Consider the following 8,634-nt stretch of genomic DNA (forward strand, 5'->3'; position numbering starts at 1 on the left):
CATTTCCTCAACAAAGCTCAATCATTCGCTTCAGCACATTCATTATATTCATAAATGAACTTCGTTTCAAAAGTTTAGACGTTGCTGTAGCCGTAATATTCTGCTACCTTGGTTATCTTATTGATAACTATCACCAATGATTTCCATTTACTTGAGTAGACATAATCAATGTACACGTCATACAAAACTCTAGTGTAAGTAAGTGGATTGTCGTGAATAATATAATTGCGAGCAACATTAACAGCGAAATGCCTGACTTTTTCATTTTTTGCCAAGAGATAACTTAAAATATAGGTTATTATCTCGTCACCGAATCACTTTTTCTCTGCGTCGGGAGAGGTATCAATGAGAGATAAACAATCTTCATATTTTATGTAAAAGTTATCTCGTTTTCCTACAACGTAATTGATGGTGCTATTTTAGCAAAGTATCTATATTCTTTAAATAAATGTTTTCCCCTTTTGTCGTATAGATCTACCTTTTTCTAGAACAGGAGAAAGAAGAGTTCGTGCCCTTGAGTTTTTATTTTAGTTAACTGATTTAAAACTTTAACTAATATTAACTAATATTAAAACTTTTTCCATGTTTTCGCGAATGCTGATATTGTTCTGATCTATCCTTTTATCTGAAGGTGCTTCTTTTCGAAATATTATATTAAAGGGCGGATTATTAAAAAATACCTAAATAAATAAGTAAATAAATAAATACCTGCTTAATTTCACTATTTACGTTTAGTGCATCAGTAAATCTACCGAATTTAATCCTGACTACGCCGTAGTCAACTTTGAAGATTATATTATTTCTCACTTCGTCAAACCAACCTTCTACGACACCATTACTCAATGACTTACTTTGGCTGTCACATATTAGAGAAACCCACAAGAACAAATATGGCGCGGAGTGCTTCAAAAAATATTCTATACCCTCTGGTGAATAAAACGGGTTACTAATGTTAAAATCTTCGAATAAACTATTAACCTCGTCATAAATTCTATGCTTCGATCTGCATATTACGGACTATCCTGCGACGTTGAAAATTTAACTGTGTTATCCGTGCCTTCTCTCTTTTCCTTGAAAATTTCTAAGTTTAAACTTCTGTGCACATCTCAGGCAGACAACTTTAAAAAGTTTGGAAGATGCTTTTCCATATAAAATTATTGCAAAATGCCTAAATCAAAACTTGAATGTATAATATGAAGTGACGTAGAGGGAAAATTTAAAATACCGCCGTCCCCTTTTTTATTTACGCTTCCTACTTTCAATTTTTGAATGCGACTACATACATTTTTTTTAATTGGCATAACATAATTTAAAAATTATTTTTTTCGTCACTGCACTTTCATTTCTCTCTAGCTTTTTATAACAAAAATTGAAATAAGAAATTATATGGCACCTATTCCAGTGAAGTCTTAGTCCATTGATCTAAATGCCATATTAAACCTCCTTTATTATCTTCCTTGTATATATAGCTCGTATCGTTATTTGATTTCCCGAAAATAAGCCAACTTCGCACCTTTCTGGAAGATATCGAAAAAAGTGGTGATTCTCGGTTATATTTTTTCCATATTGCTTTCTCAAATGCTCCAAATCATCCCTACATAAATCGTTCTAATCATTTTGCTTCGTATTTTTCTATAGACGCCCTCCGACTTAACTACAGCTAAATTGTAGGCCTCCGAATCGTCATTGTCTAATTTATTTAAAAAATTTACCGGGCTTTACTTTGGAAGAATATTTTTCATATCTTCCCCGAAAAGTGTTCGTTTATACACTCTTACTTGATAGTTTTAAGAAAGGTGTGATTGAAAACTCCTCTAGTTATAAAATACCATTGAATTTCACAAAGCCCTAATAATTTACTGAAAAAAATTTGTTTCAAATCTCAATCAGATGATTTTATTTACCTATACTTTGTATGACACTATATATTTCAAAAGTTTTCGCATAAATGAAAAATGTTAGATTAGATCTTTAGCTTTATATTGGTTTAGAAACCCTACCTATATGTAATTACTTAAAATGATAAAAAAATGGTTAGAGCTTAAATCTATTCCCTAATGGACTATCATATAAAAAGATAAATAAAATAGGTGCAAAAAAAAGGTTTTGCTCATGGTCCCTCTTGTGTCAGTGAATGTGTTATTATCAGTGCTTCACAGAGAATTGCATATGTAACCGTCCTTTCCAGTTTTCTAATATTTTTCCATTAGAGAATGAAAGTGACATTAGACTAAAGTTTAAGATGAAAAATTGAAAATTTATTAAAACAAATTGAAAGAAGTGATGATCAAAAAAAGGGCAGTCAATACTGCCTATTTCCAAAATTTGCCTTGTGACTGATACACTTGCTACATTATAAATTCATAAATTTATTCCTGCAGTGCAACTTAAACTGGGTATAGCTTCGCTTTGTGGACTTTTTACTCACACACACGTGACACAAATGCACCTTGTTTCAACAAAAGTGGAAATATTCAGATTTTTGGTCCTTTTTTATTTTTTTATGCTGAATGTAAATTCGGTCACCGCTAGTAATAATTTTCTCACCCATATTTAGTGTCCCATTAATAGGTTTCAAAATCCGGTTCGCTGAGTGTTATGGACGTGTAAGATTGATCACTAAATTTTTTCGATAATATTTGCATCGCCATTGAACCTGCGTTAGCTGTGGCATGGGGCCCAACTGTGATTCGGGACATACTAGCCCAACACAAGAAAAAGTAATTATTTGGTAAATAGATGTGGCAAAATGTGGCATTGTTTTCGAATTGTTTGCATTGTTGAAGGACCACACTACAAGTAGCTGAAACCAGAATTGAAAATAGAATTATTGATGCGCTCCATTCAATCTCCATTGCATAATCATTCAAGTACATTCAACAATCGGATAAGAAATCACGGAGCACTAGTCGCTGAGCTTTTTACTTGTGTCTTTCTTAAAAAATTGCTCAGGAGTTCAAGTTAAGTCTCATATGCCGAAGTATAATATTTGAATAGAACTTAACGTTCTTGTCTACTGGAATAATGTTGTTTTTTTTTTATATTTTACTATTATTATTATTATAATAAATTTAGCCAGAGAATAAATTCTAAGACTAAAGTCTTAAAGCACTAGCATCTAAGGCTTTCGGCTTTATTAAAAACTCTACCGCACTTGAGATTTGAACCCACAACCATTGAGTTGAAAGTCGAGACTCTTGCCTAGTCAGCCACTCAGGCGGATTTTTATATTTTAATAGGTATTCCCTAGCAGTAAAAAAGACTAAAATAAATTTTTATGTTAGGGCAGTGGACTAGGTTTAAGATGCGTTTATTTTCTATCGAGCGAAAAAAACCAACATTAATAGAATCATTGTATAAAATTTTGATATGAAAAGTTTGCTCGAAACGCTTCAAAAATCTGATAAAGTAGTAGGTGCTCCGATAAAAAAAGTCTTCGTGGTTTTTTGTCACTGGATGGTGTTCATGCCTATATATCGAACAATGCTCACCTGATTGTTTCAAGCGAACATATGCTTAAAAGGTGACATTTCAGTTTACATTCTTTGTAAAGATAGTCTTCTAATTCTTCATTCGTGCAAAAACTTATTTTGATTTGAAAATGAAAGAAATTTCTGAAAAAAATATGCTACATGATGCTTTTTTACTATGAAAAAGATAAAAACGCTACGAAAAACTTTTGGTGAAGTGTACGGTGACAATGCTGTGAGTGAACGAAGGACACATGAGTTATTTGCTCTATTCCGTTTCGGAAAATTTAAAAGATGCACCTCTTAGTAGAAAAATCGAAGTAATTTTGCAACTGGTAGAGCAAGATCAGAGCAGGCAAGCTGTCAGGAAATAGCAAAGGCACTTAACATCGACTACATGACAGTTTGAAATCATTTGAAAAGTATAGGCTACAAAAAGAAGTTAGAAACCGCAGAAAAAGCCGCAGAGATTTTTCAATACGACCCTTTATTAATGAGATGCCTTTGAAATCAATTCGTTTACTTTAAGAAAGCTGACTGTACTTTAACTTCGATGGGAATTGCTAGGTATGACAAGCATAAAGGCAAGACCGCTCTGATTAAAAAGCAGAAAAACCAAGTTTGCAGAATTTTGACGGTTTTTCCTTTGAACAGCTGGGTATATCAATTTCAACTTACAGTATTTAAAGGTCGACAAGAAAACTACCTTTCAGTTACACCGAATTACGCATACCTAACGTCTTGAGTAAAAATCAGCGTTCTTTCAAATCTAGGCAAATTTTCATTTTCAATTTTTTGTATAACCTTGGGAAATAAAAATAAATCCAATCTTAGCTATACACATATTTCCCACGCAAAAGATAATAAAAATATTTAGACATTTTTTCTCAGTTCCTATGTTCAGCTTCAATTTTATTATGACCAAGGACTTATGTGTATATACATATCATACATATACAAGGAGCCTATAAGAGTTAGGCGTAAATGTTACAAATCGAACAACAAATATAATTTACTTTTGAATTTTAATATTGTGTGTAAATATAGCGGTTTTCCATTTGTACTTTCTTACTTTATACTTATGCCTACACATCGGGTATAGTAATAGCAAAAAGAAACGTTATGGGTTTTTTTGATTGTTAAGGAGTTTCCAAAATTAGGTTTAAAATGTTTTACAATTATGTATATAGCAAACGTAAAACGAATACAAACCTAAAAGCGAACAACAGGGAATTTGAATAATAAGATTGAAATTTTTTTCGACGGAAAAATCTAATTCCACATGCCCTTGAGGAGGAGAAAAGCAGAGGTTGCAGGTTATGGTATATTTTGGAATTAAAAAAAATTCGATGTTCCTCGCTATTCGAAAAAAATGAGTATTAGAAAAAGGAATATTCGCCGTGATTTAAAATATGCATCCTTATGCATTTAATATGCGTTGCAAGTATTTGTCTGCCCTTCACGTTCCATTCGAAAGGCTATTCTTTCCACGATCTTTTTTATTTTTCCGTTGCTACCCAAATCCTCCTTTATTCAAAGTGAATTGCAAGCGCCATCATCAAATTGTTTATTTTTAAGGCCAGTATTCTGCCGCCATTGAACTTATCTTGCTGCGTTCACGAAGGCTCGTCGCAAAAACACAGCAAAAACAAGTAAACGAAATAAATAAAAGTATAACGAATATATCATGAATGGCGTAGTCAATTACTTCATGCAATAAGGGCTCTCTCTGCAACGCTCATGTGCTAGCATTTTCGAAAGGTGCGCCGCAACTATCAATAAGGACCTGCAATGCTGTTGTTCAACTTGCAGCACAATGTGTAGATGCTTTATTACAAAGCTTGACTAATTTGAAACATAAACAATAAGAAAAGATTAAGAAGACAATGGCAAACAATTGTGGAAGCTTGAATGAAAATAATTTGCTACGAAGAATCTGCATTTCCTTCCAACTGAGATAAGAGACGAACAAATTGACAATTTCTTACTCAACCTGAACTCAGACTTGTTTAAGGAATATTAATTTTGCAGTGCTATAAAATACCTTAAACAATTAGGCGAATTGGCCCTTTAAGAGATAGGTTGAAATTTGAAGCAGAATATGCAGGAAGCTGAAAACTCTGTAATGTCGTGCCGCTCCGCACATCAGAGTGGCCATTCAAAATAAAAATTACTGTGGGTTATTTTTGTTTCTTCTTCTTCTATTCACCAAATCAACAACTGAAAATTCACTGAAAAAAGGCCAATGCGAACACAGAGCTCTTTGTTTGGGCCTTAATTATTATTTATTTATTTTATTATTTCTTTATACCAAATTATTTTATTATTTCTTTGTATAAAAAAGCTATATTTGATTAATGTCTTCTTCATTTTACGTACTATACGTCCGCCACAAAATTCTTTTATATATTATTAAGTATGCATATTACTCGTTCGCCACGTCGGATAGGAGAGTGAGGGTAAATTTCGTAGTGTTAGAAGTTAAGTAGGACATGAGTGTAGTCATATGAAAGAACTGATACGTGCGAGATTAAAAAAAGTTTAAAAGAGAGTGGGTTAATAATTTGGATGTACACGCTTATATATCGCGATGACGTGATTTAAAGTAAGAAAGTATTTCGAAGTAAACTGCTAAATTGTGAGAACAAAAAACGTCAATAAAGCTGCGGTCTTGAAGATCACATACCTAATTTGCGAAGTGTGGAATGGCGAACAGGAGTGGCAACATTCGGGCAGACAAATGGGATATGATCAGGAGGCTGTAAGAGCCCACATGTAGATAAAGGACTATTCACTATGCTAGTTTTGAATAGATGATCATTACGTCTCGTGTGGTTAAACATCAGTCTGCTAATAAGGCGAATAATGTTGCGTCTGGATCCGCAATTGATAAACCAAGCAGCTTTATTTATTTGTGGTAATAAGGAGTATAAGTGACGTCCATTGCAACGCTGTTGCCAAGAAAAAATGGATTTCACCTGCCGCATTCGCAGATGACATAGCAATTCTACTTGCACTTAGCGATCGAAAGAATATTTTCTGCGAACCAGATATTCATGCTAACCAAATTTTGCTATGGCTGAACAAATAGAGTGTTAAAATAAACGTTGAGAAATCTATTCACGCTAATATTACACTAAATCTTTCTTGTATAGATCAACGATACAGGGGGGGAACAAGAAAGTTTTATTAATCCCAAAAAAAAGAGCGGTTCTGTAGAAAATTTAGTATTCCTAGTGGTAAACAACTTCTTTGCTCTTTTTGTTTTTGTGACATGTTTTGTGCAATAAACAATTATTGAAATGTTCTTGATATTTATTCAAGTGATTGGATGCGGTAAGGGAAGCCATATTTATTATCGTAAGCCGACAAAAATGAGAAACGATCCACAAACCAAAAAGGTAAGCATAGTATCAAATGGAATGGTTGTGAGTTAAACTGCGCACTTAAACGTTTTTGCGTATACATATATTAATATTTTATTCGTAAGGTTTGCAACTAGATCAAGCCACGACACGCATGTGTGGAGGAATTCCAATGGAAGAGCCAATCAAGATAATGGCTGGATGCTTGGTAAGCAATAATAATAGGGCGCTCTGTAGCTCTACCATTAAAACACTATAAGATGGCAGTGGACGCCATCTGCCGCCGTGCTTAAAGACACGGTACAGAACTCCAGACGAACACATTAAACAGATATACAATGGTAGGCAATGGAAGAGCAGATGCGATCCCAGGAAGACGGAAAAATTTGCAAATGTTTTTGCAGCCTTTGAGAACATTTGCGTAAACTATAGTGAAAAATCCGGAAAGTCGGTATTTAACTTCTGCAACTCCCTCATCTTATTTTGAGCTCGGTGTAGACGTTTCGCTGAAGGTGTCCCAAGCGAGGAAATAAGCCTCGGCATATCTTTAAATTCAATCCTAAATAATACCAATGGAATTGAAATAAAAATGTGGAAATTAAAAAGTTCGCCGTTATTTGTAAGACACAAAACTACGACTTACTTTAAATTCATTTTAAAACATTATACATTTTTTTATAGATAAATTTATATGTTAATATATTAATAAATTATATAAAATAAAAATAAATTGATATAATATATACTCAAAATTCAACTCCGCAATTCAAAGGATAAGAAATCAAAATATGGAATTATATGAACGATATGAAATTATTTCACTTCATTTCATTTCATGAAGAATTTTACACAATTTTATTTTTATATGTGTTGTATGATTTTCATATTGCTTATGCCATTATAAACGAACAAATGTCAAATTCGTCCCTTATTTTCCCGTTATGTTTTCGAATGACGAACGTAACTCCTCAATAGTTTTCAAGGTACGCCTTTCAATTGAGAATTAGCTAATAAAAAGATACACAATTTCTCCTCAATGCTCATGCCCAAAAAAAAAGAACTTTAATTAGCAAAGTAAGACCAAAACAACGGAAAATATGATATATGGATATGTTAATACACAGTCGGTTTGCGTTATATAAATCTTAGACAGAATGCGTTCACATATCATTTTATGCCATTTAATGGAAAATAATCGAACTTCGCGACAGGGAATTGTTACGAGAGGGAGAAATGCCCTCTGAGATGCTGCCCATCCTCTCGCACTATCTAAAAACGTGTAAGGGAAATTTTCTGATATATTGGCAAAGAAACATATATGTGTCAATGTTCATATTATTGCAAGTTGCACTTTTGCAAAAGTTTCTAATTTTAAAAGCGCCTTTTAAATAAATGGAGGCACTAACATGAAATGACCTGCTTAGAAGAGTAGAACAGACATTAGAGTGGCGGTCAAATTAATGTGTGGTTCGAGTTTTTTACTTTAGTGATGCTGAGTTTTGCTGTCCATTAGATGAGCTCATCGTTTCAACACATTTTAAACGAGCAAAACTCACGAGCACATGAGAAGGCGTAGATGTAGTATTTTGAGAAATAATACCAATAATGTCAAACTTGTCAATTTAACTCACTAACTTAGCTTATAAACTTAAACGAATGTGTTTATTCAAGAAGATGGCGGTTCTTACGTTAGAACTCCCCATTTGCTCATCAGAAAATTTGCCTATACCTTCGGCTCGTCGTTATATACCCGATTACTTTAAAACTGCTTCATCGATTGGTATTTTGTTTGTCTTTCC

This window comes from Glossina fuscipes, unplaced genomic scaffold, assembly GCF_014805625.2.
Source record: "Glossina fuscipes isolate IAEA_lab_2018 unplaced genomic scaffold, Yale_Gfus_2 224, whole genome shotgun sequence".
In the NCBI taxonomy this organism is placed as follows: Eukaryota; Metazoa; Arthropoda; class Insecta; order Diptera; family Glossinidae; genus Glossina; species Glossina fuscipes.